Consider the following 18,276-nt stretch of genomic DNA (forward strand, 5'->3'; position numbering starts at 1 on the left):
GGCGGCGCATGCGCCACACGGGCACTGAGGGCGCAGCCGCCGTGTCAGTCCCAGGCAGCGCCTGGCGGGGCAAAGGGGTGGAGGGAAAGGAGTGGGTTCCTCTGCTTCCGGAAGCGTGGAAAGCTCGCGTTTCTCGGTGTCCTCGTGCTGTTGTGACAGCTTTGTGTGGTGTTGGAGCCCTTTCTGAGAGTCTTGAGTGGGGCAAAGTTAACCGTACTTATTTAATCCCTGATGCTGGGTGTTGCTGTTCCCTGGTTTTCTCGTCTTTTACCTTTTTTTTCCCTTCTCATTTTTTTTTTTTTTTTCCTTTCCTCTGGCAATCAGGCCAATTCAGAGGAGGGCTGCCAAGCTGATGAGGGGACTGGCGCACCTCTCCTATGAGGAAAAGCTGAAAGAAGGGATTGTTCAGACTTTGGGGTGACCTAATTGTGGACTTCCAATACTTGAAGGGAGTCAATAAGAAAGATGGTGAGAGACTGCTTATGTAGGGTGAGGACAAGGGGGAATGGCTTAAAAATTGAAAGGGAGTAGGTTTAGATTATGTGTCAGGAAGAATTTTTTTATGGTGAGAGTGATGAGGTACTGGCACAGGCTGCCCAGAGAAGCTGTGTGTGCCCCATCCCTGGAAGCGTTCAAGGGCAGGTTAGATGGAGCCCTGAGCAACCTGATTTAGTGGAAGGTATCCCTGCCTGTGGTAGAGGGGTTGTTGGAACTGAGTTATCTTTGAGGTCACTCCCAACCCAAAATATTCTGTGATTGTGTGAAATATGAAACAAGTATGCTTTATCCATCCACGCAGTTTTAAAAATAAATTTCCATTTAGAGCATCACTCTTTTCTACAGTAATGTAGGTGGAGACATTACCACCTCATCTTAGTTGCCCTTTCAGGCAGCTTATGAAGAAGCTTGGGCACTAAGTTGCATTTGCTAGTTTATCAGTATGTACAATACAACCAGGGGATCAGGCCACAGCATGGGTTAAGGAAAGACGGGTCCTTTTTGACTAACCTAATCTCCTTTTATGACCAGGTGTCCTGCCCATTGGATGAGGGAAAGGCTGTGGATGTATGTACATGGACTTCAGTAAAACTTTTGGTGCTGTGTCCCACAGCATTCTCCTGGAGAAGCTGGCAGCCCATGCCTCACCCAAAAGAACAGGAGGCTTAGGGGAGACCTTGTTGTCCTCTACAACTACATGAAAGAAGGTTGTTGTGTGGTGGGGGTTGCCCCTTTTTCCAGGCAAGTATCAACAGAATGGCCTCATGCTGTGTCAGGGGACATTCAGGCTGGATATTGGGAAGAATTTTTTCCCAAGAAGGTTAGTTAAGCATTGGAATGGGCTGCCAAGGGAGGGGTACAGTCACCAGTCCTGGAGGCATCCAAAAAACAACTGGACATGGCACTTACTCCTACAGTGTAGTTGACATGGTGGTAATTGGTCAAAGGCTGGGCTTGATGATCTTGGAGGTTTTTTCCAACTTTAATGATTTCATTTTTCTGTGATTAGGTCTGTGTGTAATTTGCAATTATAAAGTAAAGCTTGTTTTGTCCACTATGGTAATTTATATGTTTATATCTTATTAGCTGGCATACTACTGTTATAAAAGCTCTACCTGCTTTTATTTTTTTTTTCCTCTAACTGGAGTAGAGGCATACCAAGGTGAGTAATGCTGTAGACTATGGGATAGTTTTTGTTTTAAAGCTGCTGTGTTTAAGGCTGCAGATATTTTCCAGACTAGCCTGATAGGTACAGATAGTCAACTAAATAGCTTGAGTTCCCCCCTCCAAAACAATGCAGTTACAGGAATCTTCACTCCTGATATTCACTGCGTTTGCCTGTGCTCCCACAGTGGACAGGTTGGTAAAAATGCCTGATCAGCAACTGTTGGCTAGCTTAAGGAAGCACTTTTCCTTTCCAGTGATGGGGGCTGGAGTGCAAAAGGTACTTTGGAACACTGCTTGGTGTTGTCTGTCTCACTTCAAAGCTATGCAAGCAAAGTCTGAACAGAGAATGAAAGCATGTCCTGAATTACTGAAGTATTTCTGCAGAGAGAGATGATGAATTATGTGATGAGGTGAAAATTATGAGGTGATAGTGAAGTTTTACAGAACAGAATAAAGGTACCTATTTTTCAATTTTGTATTGGCTTCTTGATTTGATGAAATGTGATTACTATTGTAGTGCTACAACTTGAACTCATTCAACGTTTATCCCAACCTTTATTGTTCTCTGGAGTGTCAGTTAGGCAGGACTTGACGCTAGTAGTTTTTCTGGCACTTCTGATTTTGTAGCCAAACACTGAAGCAATTCTTGTGTGTCTGTTCTGATCACATCAGTCATCACTTGGGTAAGGTGCTTGTGGAGTGACCTTTCAGTGTCTGATATGCACACAAAAAGTTTATTTAACATGTGTTATTCATAAGCAATACCTGCATTTTCTAATTTTACTAGAAATTCCTGATTTGTTACCTGTGGAAAAAAGGTCTGTTTGCATATAATGCGCTAGATGGTGCTGTCAGCATGAGTTACAGTAATTTCACGATTATAAGCCGCACCATTTTGACTAAAATTTTGGTCCGAACCCGAAGTGCAGCTTATAATCAGGTGCGGGTTATATATGGGCAAAGAACGAAAAGTTGCTGATTTACAGTAATTTCACGAATACAAGCCGCACTGTTTTGACCAAAATTTTGCTCCCATACCGGGAATGCAGCTAATATTCAGGTGCGACCAATATGTGAATAGTTTTCTGGCATTTTCAACCCTGGGAGTGCAAACCAAGTCAGTGCAAACTGCAAAGTCGAGCTCCTGCCAGTAAAACCCTGCATTTATGCGGTTGTTACAAATTGTTACTCTGTTGCGCGGTGGGTGGAGCTGCTCTGTGCAGGCAGCACAGGGGGTGGGGAAGGCGGAGCAGCTCTCTCCTGCTGGCCCCGCAGCTCGGGGGAAGGCGGGGCAGCTCTCTCCTGCTGGCCCCGTGGCTCCGAGGAAGCAGGGGCTCTCTCCTGCTGGCCCCATGGCTCGGAGGAGGCAGGGGCTCTCTCCTGCTGGCCCCGTGGCTCAGGGGAAGACGGGGCAGCTCTCTCCTGCTTGGCCCCACGGCTCGGGAAAAGGCGGGCAGCTCTCTCCTGCTGGCCCCGCGGCTCGGGGGAAGGCAGGGCAGCTCTCTCCTGCTTGGCCCCGTGGCTCCGAGGAGGCAGGGGCTCTCTCCTGCTTGGCCCCGCGGCTCGGGGGAAGGCGGGGCAGCTCTCTCCGCTTGGCCCTGCGGCTCGGGGGGCTCCTGTCCCCGCGTGCCGCCGCCGCAGGAGCAGGCAGGCTACATTCCCAGCTCCCATCGCCGCTGCAGGTGCCGGCAGGCTCTGTGCCCCTCTGCTGCCATGAGGCAGCGCCGGGCAGGGGTGACCGAGCCCAGCGGTGGCAGCGGCTGGCCCCGAGCATCCCTGCCGAGTGGCAGCGCCGAGCTGGGCCACCCAGTCCTGTCGGCAGCCCCGAGCCCTCATGGCCCGAGCCGAGCCAGTAAACCCCGCCCTGCAGCGGTTCTGTTACTACTTGGCAACTTTGTTGCACGCGAGTCCTCACTGCGAACAACAGAGCGGCTTATACTCGGGTGCAGCTTATTTATGGACAAAAAACAAAATGTTTACCAACACCCGGCGATGCAGCATATACTCAGTGTGGCTTGTATTCGTGAATTTACTGTAGTTCGGAAGACAGGTGTCTGATGAGAAAGGCAGGAGCTTCTCTTTGAAATGGAGAATGTAAACCTCCTCCCTCCAAATTATTATAATTTTGAAATCAAGGGACTTTCTGGCAAACCTGACACCCCATCAGGCAGGGTGTTGGTAGCAGTTCGATTAAATGGTGGTTGCAGTCCCCTTGCCGTGACAGATGTGATTCAGTTGAAGCAGTGGTCCTGCAGAAGGCGCAGTCTCCCTCTGAAGGTCCAGTGGTGATGTGGAGAAATCCAGTTTTCCTCTGGAGTCCAGTGGAGAAAGGGCTACCTTAGTGTCCCAAAACCTCTGTTTTTATCTTGGTAAGAAATGTTGGGCTCTTCCCCCAAGATGGAGTAACTTCCAATGGGATGAAGTAATTTTATCAGTCACACAGTGGGACTCAAAGGGCCATTAGCAGAAAATGACTCACTGGAGGAAGGATGGGTTGTGAAAAGATAAAGAACAATGCCCTACCTGGTTTCAATGGGTGGCCCATTAGCAGAATATCTCCCGCGGAGATAAGGATCGCTGCCCCCACCCTCAACAGATGGTGATAGAATCGATACCTTTTATCATACTCTGTATTGTAATGTGCGGCTTATATTCTGGTGTGCCTTATGTATGGACAAAGAACGAAAAGTTGCCGACACCCGGAAGTGCAGCTTATAATCAGGTGCAGCTTATAATCGTGAAATTACTGTAAATGGAGGGGCACTTACGCGGGGCTGCTGCTGGTGTCAGCTTTTATACTTCTCTTTGAATCTGAGGGTGCACCAAGACAGCTTTGGAGAATATTGTCTTTTAAAGCTCACCTTTTGGTGGGTTTCATGCCTTTCACATGAGAGGAAGTTCAAATACTGGTAGTATGAGTCCAATACCTTAACTGTAGTATGCTGTTAGTGGTGGTGGGTATCTGCAAGTGAGCATAGCTGCTGATGCTTTTTTCAAGGATGAAATGTTAGTCTATATAGACTAAACCATCTCCAGAGGTCCCTTTCAGCTTAACCATTTGTATGGTTTTTTTATTGATGGGATCTTGTCAAGAATTATAGGGTAAGAGAGTGCAGCAAGCAATTGGTAGCTGTGGCTTCCTGCGTAGATTACAATATAGCAAATCGCCATGGAAAGGAGAGGAAAAATTGTGCTAAACTTGATAGTAAGTTCCCTTTTAGATCTTGCTGTGTCAGATATTTTATAGATTTGTCCTTCTTTTTCATGCAAGTAACTGCTGATGGACATTCTCTGAAGACTGTCTACTAAGATGAGGCACTGCTGATGAGTGACTAGGGTAACTGGGAATATGAGTGACTAGTGTAACTGGGAATATCTGTGTTCTACATAAGACAAACTTGGACTTGCTTTTATGTCCAGGTCTTCTGGTGTCTGTCGAGGGGCTGAGTGGGAGTGGTTGCTGATTGCCTGAGGTGCATATTTGGAAATTATTTTTTCGTCGGCCCTGTTGCAGTCTGTATAACTTAGAACTGTGAAGAGCCAAGATGAGGTAGGACTATCACTTTTGTACAGTAGTGTGTAAAATTAAAATGCAAAGTCCGCTGTTTTTGAATTTGTGTTCTAGATCAGAGGATAAGCCTTGTTACTGCTCCTGCTCTTATCAAAAGGCAGACTTTTGTGATGCAAGTTAGCAGGGAACCATTCATGTAGCTGCAGCCTGGTATTTAAGTCTCTACTGATACACCCATGCATTTGGTTGATGTTACCATGTATGTGATTCCCATAAACCCTGATATCTTCCAGAATGTATGAGCACTAATGCTTGTCATCTGCCTATAACCCCAAAACAGTAAGGTGCAGGTTGTAATAAAAATTTCCTCTGTTTTGCTCTTATTTGTTTGCCTAAAAGCCCTTCAAAATCCGTCTTGTCATGCTTGCAATTCTTTTGGCTATGTCACACCATGGAAGATGTTTACAGTTAAAAGAAAGTTATGATCTTTCAAGAGAGTGCTGCAAATACTTGTTGGCGTAGATATTAACAATATATTGTTTGATTTAGTTCCTGATTTGCAGTTGAAGTAAGCTGCAGGAGGTGCTGGTGGAAGAGTATAACTTCTGTGTGCTTCTTGTTCCTGTGCCTTGTTGCACTGGCAGCTTCCTGTTTACAAGGTAACTGCTGTCTGCTGGACTGATTGTGTGTCAAGGTCACGTACTTCAGGCTGGGGAGTTTATTGGATGACAGAGTAACTGCTGTGTAAACAGGAAACTCCCAATAAGGATTACTCAAAAAATTTATTTTTAATAATAAGTCAATAAATTTGGGGGCGGTGGGGGAAAGGGAAACTTAAATTCTTGGAAGCCAACAAGATTTTCCCCTGTGTCCCACAAGATAGGGGTTTGACTGCTTTTCCCATAATTTTTTCTGTTTGTGTTTGTTGCCTACTTTTTTCCCTGGTCGGGATTCTTCCTCCTCCCTCTCTCCCCTCAGGTGGTGTGCTGGTAGTGTTAAGGGTGATATCTATTTGTTTTCACTGGATTTCAAGGAGGGGGGAGCATTTTATGAATAGATAAATAAAACCTGAGAAATGCTTTTGGAAGTGCATGTTGTGAGACAGACTGACCCTGAAGAGTTGAATAGTCACTTCAGTTACAAGCAAGTTAGGACAAAGTTGAGGTTGTTCAATGGTCCCGTTGATTTTGGTTTTGTGGGTAGACCTGAAGAATCTGCATTTCATAATCATCACTGCAATTTTCCCTTCTCTGAGCACTTCTGCTTTAGAGACAAGACTGTTTCTCTGTCCTTTGACTTTCCAAATCCTGTGAAGTAAGGTTAAATGATACAGCTGAGGTGGTCTGTGTTTCTGCTGCACGATATGGTGACCTTCTCTTCTATCTTACCTTCTCCCTGCTTTCAGTTGTGCTGCTTCCAGTTCTCATAGTCATCACTGACCTGATTTAAATTGCTTATCTGAAATAAAAGTTTCGTTCTTTTTCATGGATGACTTTCCAGAACATGAGTTGAAATAGCTTTTCAAGAGGCAGGGTGAACACAGAGAAAAGGCAGCTGTCCCCTTGAGTAGTATTTAGATGGGCTCAGTCCAGCTGCAACCCTGTTCAGTTTTGTGGGTTTTCTAGGTCAGTCTCCTACTAGATCAGGAGGTGGCAGTATCTTGTGTTTGGTGCACATTTTGATTCCAGATCAATATGAACTACTTTATTTTCTTTTCTGCAGTAAGTGGTTATGGTTGGAGGAAAGGAAATACAGGATCCCCTTGAGATCACTGTCATGAAAGTGCTGCTTGGCATAGCTAGACCTTGTGTGGAGGTAGCAGGATTTGTTCAGATGCTATTTCAAGTGGTAAATTTTTGTTCCTTGTGCGGTGTCTGTGCTCCTGGGAAACGAGAGGCCGCAAGGTTGCAATTAAGGTCATCTCTTAGATGTATTTCTCGGATCTGTTTTTGACATTTGCATTTGCCGAGCTAAGCTGGGCCTTTACAGAATTATGAGAGCTGTCTGAGCCTTACACTAGCCACAAGATCCTAACCAAACACCTGAAGCTAAGCATGGCCTTATGATCCTTACTAAATCCTTTTGCAGTTACTCTTTACTGGCAGTGAGCCCTATATTTGGAGCTCAGCTTACATGCTCTCCTATACTGAGTGGGTGGGGTATGTATTTGGTAATCGCTACTCAGTCCCCTCTGCTGTGATTTATAGTTGTGGTAAGTACAGCTGTCTTAGCTGTCACCTCACTGGAAGTGTATGAACAACTACTGTGTGGTACAAACTGTCTAGCCCAATTAGACAGGGGTTTAAAGAACAAGCTTGACAAGACTAGGTATCTACGTGGTACTATAGTAGACCCTATCATTAGCTAGATAGCCCTACCTCAACTTATCCTGAAATAGATGAATAGCACCCTGATGCAAACCAAGGAATTCTTTGGGTAACAAAAATAGCGTCCAGGGCTCTGCACACAGTATTCGCACCCATGAGCAACAGCACAGTTTAAAGCTATACAAAATGGACAGATTGCTTTCAATTACATCATGGAGAGAACACATCAGGTTTCCCTGTCTTGTCTCAGTGTATCTTTCTCTATTCTCTTCTGAGGAACAAATGTGGAAAGTTTTAATTTATGATACTACAGACTTTTAAGAAAGAATTCAAGAGAGGCAGTGCCATGTGCTGATTAGGTACCAGACTGTAAAGGTCACCTTTTTGACCTCTGACTGTCATAGCCAAGCACAGCAAGGCTTCAGCATGCTGACAGTTCTGAATATCTTCTGCTGTTCAGAGAGCTGTTCAGGATTGAAGCTCTGATTAAACACTGAATGTAATCATTGGGATAATGTTTCTGGGAAGTCATCTTTAGAGAAAGAAGGAAACTTGTATTTGGTGAGTTTGTAGGGGGTTTTCTGTTAATAAGTAGATCTTTGGGAATCCTAAACAAATTAAAACCTAGTTACTATATGCCTTTAGCGGAGATTGTGGTGTCTAACAAGATGTGAACATGAATGGTGTTGCCAATAGGGGTAGTAGCCTCTTTTCCTACTCTGCTCCCCCATCCCTTCCTCCAGCTCTTAAAATGTCAAAGCCCATTGAGTTTGTTGGGAGACACTGCCTGCATTAATGGTCTGTCTTTGAGAAATCAGATTTAAAGTAGCAGTTATTCAGAAGTTTGGACTATTAGAAGCAATATCCAAGGGGAATCAAAGGGCAGGAAGTAGACTAAGAAAAAAAAAATGCAGTCCGTCTCATAATTATAGAAGTGCTTCTTTGGCATGCATATCTGGTTTTGGGTAGGGATTATGTATGTATTCATGTCTTGATCCCAAAACCATGGAACTAGATCAGTGGGATCAAATGTTATGTGTGTTAATTAAAAAAAAGGACAGCATGTAAATAAACATTAGCAATTGCATGAGGGGTTACTGTCTTGTTCTGCACATATAAGCATGTGGATTGTCAAGTTGAGACATACATTTTACACATTCTACTGTGGCAGGAAATTAATTTGCTCCCAGTATTGTTCCTTTTTGCATCTGCAATCTTTATGGTTAGACTCTTGGTGTGACTAAATGTCTTGGTTCAAATTGCAAAAGTTGTGGTGCTTTGCAAAGTGGCTTTACTGTGTTTGATTGCAGATGGCTGCAATGTGCATCACTGTCAGGAGATAAGCTGGTAATAGCCATTTGTATTTGTGACGGCTTTTGGTTCTGTGATGGCTATAGTTTTTCCTGTTATTTGTACTCATGAAACAGGTTGCCCTGTTCTTAACCTCTCATTCCAGCACCAAAGGAGATGTAAAGGCTGTGACTGTATGTTGTCATTACAGTGCAGGTTTTGACTTGTCTCTTACTTTTGTATTCGCATTGTCTTCCAGAAGAATCACTGCTCTTATCTAGCATCACACCCTATTTTTAAGCCACAATGCTTTTCTGTTTCTGGGGCTGCTGGAATACTTGTGCTTCATAGGACTAAAGTTTAGACTGGCTCATTCTGTGTCTTGTTTCAGTCATCTTAAGTTTCAGAATTTTTTTCCATGTGATTTTGATTGTTTATCAAATTGTTTGGTTTTTTCATCTGTGTTACGCTCATTGGATACTTAGACTCATGAATCAGATAGCAAAACTATGGGGTTTCATAGATCAACAGTAGAGCTATAATAGAAACCAGGGCTCAAAGGCTCTGATTCCTCTTCCAGCTCAGAAATTATCAACTACAGTGTAAGTGCTCTTGGCTTTATTTACAGAAGCTTTGGAATATCTGTAGCTGAAGCTTAGAAGAACAGGTTGGACAGAACTCAGATACCATAAGAGCTCAGATACCATACGAATGGGTATTCTATTGCCTGTAAGTTTTATAAGTAGGATTCATACTTTGGTGCTTTGCCTCACTGTAAGTGTTAAAGAAATAAAAGTAAATTATCGGGAGGTGTTTTGTCTGCAGTAGACAAGTGGTAAGAGGTGAAATATTGGAAGGAAATGATTAAACTCTAAATCAGTGATCAGAATCAGTATTGACAAGATTATGTGTGTTTGAAGCCTTGATCTCATGTAGTAGGTTTCAATGTAGCACTGAAAAAGTTGAAGCTCAAATAATTGTACATCTTTCTCAGGAAATTGTCCATGAATTGGATTCAAGAAATGTTTCTTATTTGACATGGCACTTCTAGGCCTATACATATGTCCCTCTAAAATTTTAAATTATGTCCTAAAGGGCTTCTGCACATCTGGAACCTCTGAAGATTCCTCCAGTTATGCATATGCCTCCCACACCTTCCCCCAAGAAACTCCTCACCATTTAAAATTAGGATACAATGTGACTCCTCTCCTTGGACAGTGTGTGTTGTGGTACAGTGCTTTGGCTGGATAATGTATGTGAGCTAACCCTTGATGACTGAGTACTGCTGCTGGAAGCTAAGGTGCCATTTGCTTGGCAAGGCTTCCTGTGGGGCTTGATAAGTCTTGATGAAACATGGTGATTGTCAGGGAGACAGCACATGTGCCAGAGGTAGCAGGAGGGGCCTTAGGCAACTCCTGTTCCTTCACAGGTTTGCCTCAGAAAGGAGTTACTGTGGGAGCAGGTAATGAAATGCAATAGATTTGAGATGACTGCAACAGTTGTTCAGTCTTAAAAAGCTTACGAACTTAACTTGACCTTTCAGATGTTTTCTGGGAGCATCTACTCACCAAATGTCTCCATATAGCTCTGTGTTGATACATATGGAATGTGGTTTATCCTTTTCTTCTTAACATTGGTTCTCTGTTGTTATTGGACTAGTCTGCTTCTGCAGCTCATCACAACTCTATTCTAAACTTTCATTTGTTCTGTCTCCTTTCTGCTCCTCCTCTGCCACCTGGCTTTCTCTGGCAAGGCACCGACAAATTCTGCTGCAAAGCAAGGCAACTGAGTACAGCTTACCTTCTTTGACCCAGGTGTAGAAATTCTTCCATGCTGAGATGTTTTTTCAGACAGAGCTTGCTTGGCAATTATTCAGATGAGTCGTAATACATGGGTCTAATTTAATCTGTGGGGTGGTTTTGAACTTGTCAGCACCATTGGCTCACTCATCTGCTTTTTTCTGACTTAGGATTTAATGTTTCATTTTGAGCTTATTTGTAGGGTTTTGTACTTTGACTTTTGTATCTTTTTTTTTTGCCCCCAGAAGTACTTTGCATTTTTCTGAAAAGAGTTAACACAAGGCTGAGGATTTTCCATTCTCATCTCCTGAAGTGAAAGTGGGTGCAGAAACATGTAATGTCACTGTGCTGACTTTATCTGCCTTATCTTTGTCCTGGTAGTTTAGAACCTGTTCAACCAGCTGGTTTCTGATGTATTGAAAAACCTACTTTTTTTGTTTGTTTTCTACTCCTGAAATCCCTAGCTATTACAATAAATTTGCAATTCGCCTGTAGTTTTTTTCTTCCCAGTACCCCCAAATTGTCCTAAATTTTCTTTAATATGACCTGCATGACTCCTTGTTCCTTGGTTTGTAAGGAGTAACTCTGTCTTTTGGGATTCTGAAGGGAGCTGACCCTGGTTAGCAATTAGTAATCAGCTGATGGCTCAGGTCCATCCAGCAAGATGAGGGAGAGAATCAGAAGAGCAAATGCAAGAAAAACTCTTGGGTCGAGATGAAGACAGTTTAAATGAAGACAGTGTGTATGTGTGTGGATATCAAGTGACACAACAGCAGTAACTTACCACTTTCCACAGGAAGTGGGATGCCCAGCCAGTCTCTGAGCAACAATTATTTTGGAAAATATTACCTTTAAGTAGTTTGGGTCAGCTATCCTGTCAGTGACCCCTCACAATCTTCTGCCTACCTTTTAGCCTACTTGCTGGCAGGGAGTGGAAAAGTAGAGTGGGAAACAGAGAATGTCTTGCTGTGTTGCTGTGCAAACAATAGCTGAAATATTGGGGTGTTATCAATACTATTTTGATCACAAATCCAAAATACAGTACCACAGGACTGCTGCATAGAGAATTCATGCCAACCACACCAAGTATACTCTCCTGTGATAGTCTCTGCAATCAGGTGAACACTTTTAATTGCCTCCTGTTTTATTTTATAACCTACTAACTGCTGCTTTGAAGTTCTTTTAAAAATATGTATCATGTAGAAACATGTTAACAATTCTTCCAAGTATTGAAGTAGAAATCATAATTACATGTATATGATGGGTTAATTATCTTAATTATGGCTTCCTTGGGTATTATAGTTGCTTCAAATGTAGATATATTAGATAAGAACTTGACAATCCAAAGAACAGCCAAAAATTTACTTTTCTTTGGGAATAAAAATAACTTTGCTCTGGGACCAAAATGTTTAGTGATTTGAAGTTTTTTTCCCCCCTTAAACATAATTCTGACAATGCTAGATTACTTCAGTTTTGAAGTTTCTATGTTTTTTAAAAAAAACTAAGCTTAAAGTGACTTTCTTTCATACTATTCTATAGGGTAAAATACTTTTAAAATTTCAGTTTCTGAGTTATTTCAAATTAATCAATTCCATGTATTCTGCTTGTCATGGCTATAATTTTGAGATGTGGCCACAGGATATTTTGTTCAACCTCAGTAAACATCTATTCTTGGGTCTGACAAGGTGGCTGTGACACTGAGGAAGCCAGGAACCTTCAGATTTTGTTCATTATCATTATTGTTGTGTTCTTGAAGGCTGTCATCTTGGAAGGCTGTATGACAGCTGTCTCTCTTTGGAAAAGACTTTCCTAGATTTTGTGGACCTCTTGGTTCTTAGCTACCCTGTTGCTGTGGGAAAGTGTGTGGGCCCTATTTTGTGACACAGCCATCTTACAGTGCTTGTGAGATTGTTTGTGAAAGGGACAGGTTCCAGTTCCTGTGTTATGAAGCAGATCATATCATATCTGGGTGGTTTAATTTGGTCAGTCAATTAAAAATTCTTAAATGGATGAAGTTAGATTGTGTATGGAAATATGGGCAGTATCAAGGCAACCCAAACAACATGAAGTCTGGCTTTCTCAAAAGAAAGAAGGGAACACTATAAAACCTAATGTCTAGGATGTAATCTCTGCTTGATTGGTAAGTGGCAAAAGGGATGCCAGAGCCCTGTGAGCCTGCACCTGATGGGGGGATGCTATGGAGTTGGGGAGCAGGTGACCAGGCCTCTTGTGACAAAAAGAGCAACTTCCTTGGGGAGGGGATTGTATAGTGTTTGCTGCAATCCAGAAACCCTCCAGAGTGACCAGAATCAAGCCTGCAAAGAGGACAAGTCTCTTAGGAGAGACCTGCCTATACATGTTTTGGATTTTTATTTTTTTTTTGATTTTGCATAGGCACTTTGCTTTTCCCGCTTAAAAAGTCAATTTTCCTTTTTAAGTTGGAAAATTTTTAAAATTTCTGCGGAGATTGCCACTCCAGAGATGTCTTGACAGATGCGGCTAGGGAGGTCAACTTAGCTGGTGAGAACTACTGCAGATGGCTGTGTGCAGGGAGCTACTTGGCAGCCCCAGCTGGCCTAGGCTGCACAGACACTTCCTTTATGACTACAGTAAATTCACAAATACAAGCCGCACTGAGTATAAGCCGCATCTCTGGGTGTTGGCAAATATTTTGTTTTTTGTCCATAAATAAGCCGCACCCGAGTATAAGCCGCTCTGTCGTTCGCAGCGAGGACCTGCGTGCAACAAAGTTGCCAAATAGTAACAGAACGGTGGCAGGGCGGGGCTTACTGGCTCGGCTCGGGCTGTGCAGGCTCGGCCCACTTGGGGCTGCTGACGGGTCCAGGTGGCCCAGCCTGGTGCTGCCGCTCGGCGGGACCATTGGGGGCCAGCCGCCGCTACCACTGGGCTTGGTCACCACGGTCCGGCGCTGCCCTGTGGTGGCAGGCAGGGACGGAGCCCCCCCTCCGCTCCCGCGGCGGTGGTGGCCCGGGTCCCCCGCCGCCTCCTACAGCCATGGCAGTGGCGGCCTGGGTCCCACCCCTCCTCCCAGAGCCGCGGCAATGGCGGCGCGGGTGCCCCGCCGCCTCCCCAAGCCGCGGCAGTGGCGGCCCGGGTCCCCCCCCTCCTCCCTGGGCCGTGGCAATGGTGGTGCGGGGCCCCCGCCGCCTCCCCATGCCACCGCAATGGTGGCATGGGGCCCCCCCGTCTCTCCCCTGGGCTGCGGCAGAGGAGGGAAGGAAAGAGCTCTCCTTCCTCTCTCCCCACCTCCCGTGCTGCCTGCAGGCAGCCAGGCTCCACCCGCGGTGCAACAGAGTAACAATTTGTAACAATCGCAAAATGCCGACTTTGCAACTGCTCGGCTCGGCGCTCTGGCTGGCACTTCTGAGGTTGTAAATGTCAGAAAATTATTCACATATTAGCTGCTCCTGAGTATTAGCTGCATTTCCGGTTTAGGAGCAAAATCTTAGTCAAATTGGTGCGGCTTGTATTTGTGAAATTACTGTATCTGCTGGTGAGGAATGGTGCATTGTGATGGCTTTCCCATCTGCTATTGCCTGGGAGAGTAGGATGTGGCTTTCTTGTGAGTGAGAAACTGGGCACTATCAGCAGATTAACAGTCTAGGGGCTTTTTGATGTATTCTAGGATCAGAGGCTTTAGCCGTTAAGCAATAGCTCCATGCCTGTCCTAGCTCCTGCTGTCTGCCTGTCTGGATTGCCAGCACTGCTCACAGAGCCAAAGTCAGCTCTTTTTCTGCTTTCTCAAAATACCTGCTGTTGCAGCAAGGCCAAGCAAGTTGGGTTTGTATGGATCTTTGTCTGACTGGCTTTTGGTTAGTGTTGTTGGCTGCGTCATTGATCACCTCACCCCTAAGAGTTCCCTTGTTATCTAGGAGCCCGAGTTCATACAGGAGTAAATATCATCTCCCTTTCATATGGTGGCATTGAACTATTGAGGATAACTACAGAGGAAATGTGGTGGCAGAAGACTTTTTTCTCCATAAAAAAACAGGCTTTGGGGTTTTTTTTGGGTCTGATACCAGTCTGATACAGATCCAAAATCAGATCTGCTACTTCACTTGTAGTTGAAAAGAGAAATGGAAATACTAGAAGTGATATAGTCTGATGATCGGGTCATCTCCTATGGAAGATACTCTAAGGATGTGCTTATTGCATGTTCTTTCTCTTTTACTCTGCAGCTTTGTAATGTTGTCCTCTTAAGTGCAAGTTGGGCCAGAGCAATTGTACCTCACAGTGATCCTGGTTTAATTAATGCAGTAGGTTATGTCTGAGAGACCAATGTCATTTGTGCAGAAGGTTATGTCCTTGGCAGATCCTTGTTTTTATGGCCCATTTGCTGATTGCTTTGATGTGTGCTAAGTGAGGACTACTGCAGCATTGCCACAGCTGGAGACAAATTCCCTCCAGTTACATACAAGTAACAGTGATGTCAGCCTAGAACTGCCCTGTTATTTGAAACTGGATAGTCAACTGCTTTATGCTTTTCATAAATATTACACAGCTGTTTGTCACATTCATATCTTGCAGCAAAGTAGCAATTGGATAATGTGTGAAAACCCACTGTAAATTCATTGCTTTTAATTTCACTAAATGCCTGTAGCGTTTGCATTGTTTAATAATTTTACAAGTGCTGGAACTTAAACCTGGCCCTGCAGGTGGTTATGTCATGTCTCCTCTGGAGTGTGATATCTCTGCCCGTGTGCCATGCTGTCTTAAGAAAATTAGAGAGAGGTACTTCCCTTTTTTGTTTGAGAAAGGCTGAGGCTTGTTCTGGCTATAGGTACTTAGAAATTTTGGCAGAGATATCAGAAAATACAGTGATTAAAACTATCATACTCTACGGTTCCCTGCTGTTTTGAAAGCATATTTGGTTGTTTCTCACCTTGCTAGGAACTACTAAGCTTTTCAGACCTTGGATTTGTCAATTCATTAATTCCCTCTTGATGCTTAGCTAAGAGCGTGACAGAAATTTTGATGTCTGTCCAATTTCTGCTCTTGTGTTTATTGTCATGTGCTGATGGTCTGTTTGATTTGCTAGCTACCTTGTGTGTGGGGAAGTAGAATCTTGAGAGCCAGCTGAAGTTTTAATGTCGGAACTGCTGTCACATGTCTTCAGGATGCTCCCTTCCTCATGCTCCACTCCGTAGGAGTTATTTTTGAATGTTTGGTTGAAATTACCTGACCTTAGAAAATGGTAATAAAAGAATTAATAAATTATATTTTACTGAACACAGAAGATAAACTACTTCTAAAGAAGTACTCCAGAGTACAGATCTCACCAGGCTGGCGTGAAGAATTTCCTTAACTTTTTGTTTTGAATGCATCTCCTCTTGGTACTCCTTTAACAGTCTGGTAGCCTGTTGGTCCTAGGGACTTTCTACCAAACATGCTGAAAGAGCCAGTTTGTCTTGACCAAACTGTTCATTGAAGCTTTCTGTGATTCTTTGTTATGTTGGCATTTTAGAACCAGAGTTTGCTATTTTACCATCTGTCTTTGGAGATATCACCAGCTTTTTGAAGGGCATCTTAAAAAACTCCCTTCCTCTGCTCTGTGTTTTCTTTTTTCCTTCCTTGTTTCTAAAACCTTTTTGTCACAAGAGAACAAATTTGGCCGAAGGCTTCCAGTATGGTGACCTGAAACAACCTTAATGTTTCATATAGGTGTTTAATCTATTTAGTTGTCAAGACCTCATGGGAACCACTAAGAATAGGTCCAACACACCCACACTGCTGTCACTTGGAGGACCAGATGTGTGGCAGACATCCTGCAGGTAGCATTAAATTGGGTGAACTGCATTCTGGAAGAAGTCTGACCAGCTAAACTCAGTATGGCAGTGATAGGTGGACAGAGCATGATACTGGGGCATGTTAGTGGAGCACCAATTAGATGTGTCTAAAAACCAAGAGTTTTAAAAGCCTTAGTTTATTTATAAGATATATCTGAATATGAATTGCCTAGCTATCTGCAATATAAAACTCTACACTCCAGATAGATCATCTCCCTGTTCCAGGTGCTCAGTACTTGTACAAAGGAGTCCTGTGAAGAGACTGGCAACCAGATCCACTTCCAGTCAGAGACCAATTCAGCTATCAGGATTGTAGGATCTAACAATAAGTGCTGGTGTTTTCCCAGCTGGAACCAAGTGGCTACTTGTTCATGGTGGATTTTCATTGTTTGCCTTATCTTTCTTGAAAGAGAATGAAGAACTGAAGAGAAATAACCACCCTTTTTTATTAAATATGCACAGGTATAGCATATATCATGTCTTAGTAACATACCATTGCAGGCAGTGAACTGATTCTGGTTTTCTTTTCCATATAGGAGTTGGTTAAAGTTTTAGGTGGTCAGAATCTGGGTGCTGGTGGAGCATCTTTCATATTTTGATACACCATTTCACTTTCAGCAGACTTTTTCTTAACCCCTGCCTTAAATGTTTGTTCAGACACAAATTAATGTAGCTCATAATCAAGCTGTTGTTTTAAAACCTGCAGTTTTCAGAGGAGAGTAGTGAAGTTGTCACCAGAAGTGGAAGTAGGGGAAGGTCAAGGAAGACTCATTTTCAAGATGGAAAGATGGAGACCTTCATCTGCAATACAGAGAAGTGCAACATATGCTATTCCAATCATGAAAAATGGTTGGAATACAGCAAGCTGTTTTACTTAACAGTTAGGAATCTGCAGTGAAGACCTAGTAGCTTAAAAATTATACAAATGAGTCTTCCTCCTCACACAATTAAGTTTTCCATGTTATTGGCAAACATTACACTTGGGCGTAACGTGAGCTTAGATTTAGTCAAACTGATTATATTCAGATTTTTGTCTGGCCTGGGTAGAGTGTGTGGGAGAATTTCACTTGCTAGGTTTTTATCTTGCATCTTGTGGCTAGTGATAGACTACTTCTTGCTGTTACAGCAGCAGCTCCACCTCTTTCCAACATCAATTAGGAGAGGTTAGACTCAAATAAAGTAAACTAGTCCTGGGGCTGTTTGTGAGGATGACCACAATGACACAGGACGTGAAGGGGAGGCAATAGGGGGGGAAAGGCGGGTGGGGGAAAGGATTCATGGCGAACAGGTTTCTTATGTTCTCTTGTAATATTTTTTTCTGATGTATTTTCTGTCAGGATAGGGGAAGGAGATAATAGTTAACTACAAATAATGCTGTGAAGGTGCCGCACCCCAGTGTCCAGGAGGGATGGATAGGGATGCTGGAAAAAGGGGTGACCTTTGGATTGCTTTTTGTTCAGCTTGGTACAAGTCAGCTGAGTCATGTTGACTGCATGGATGTTTTTATCCCATCACAGCACAAAGCAACATTATATTAGCTTAACATATTATAAATCCAATGGAAGTAATTTCGGGTCACCCTGCAGTTGGCAGCTGACTAGTAAATGCAGTTCAGAAGGTAATTGATCGCTAGTTAATGTACAGTGAACTTGGCTGATAGCAGGCATCTCTACTCAGCCTCAGCTCCTTGCAGGACCACATCTCAAAACTTGTGCCTGGTGATCCTAACTGCCAGCGTAGTGGGTTAAGTATGTGACTTTGGAAGGCAAGCTTGTGTCTTCAAACATGGGACTCTCAAAGATGTAGAGATTGCTGTTTCTTTCAAAAATCCTTGGAACTGGATAATTAGAAGTGTCTACTTAGTTGCCTACCAGGTG

The 18,276-nt window shown here is 43.6% G+C and overlaps 1 protein-coding gene across 1 annotated transcript in view; it reads left to right on the top strand.

The window, feature by feature from the left end:
• The first annotated feature begins 5,759 nt into the window (after positions 1–5,759).
• The window catches only part of LOC116996620 (transmembrane protease serine 11E-like), a 42,609-nt gene continuing 30,092 nt past the window's right edge, over positions 5,760–18,276 (top strand). The window contains exon 1 of the mRNA XM_033060475.1: positions 5,760–5,835. The gene's annotated coding sequence lies outside the window, so the exon portion shown is untranslated. The remainder of the gene's footprint in view (positions 5,836–18,276) is intronic.

The sequence above is a fragment of the Catharus ustulatus genome, chromosome 5, assembly GCF_009819885.2.
Source record: "Catharus ustulatus isolate bCatUst1 chromosome 5, bCatUst1.pri.v2, whole genome shotgun sequence".
Lineage (NCBI taxonomy): Eukaryota > Metazoa > Chordata > Aves > Passeriformes > Turdidae > Catharus > Catharus ustulatus.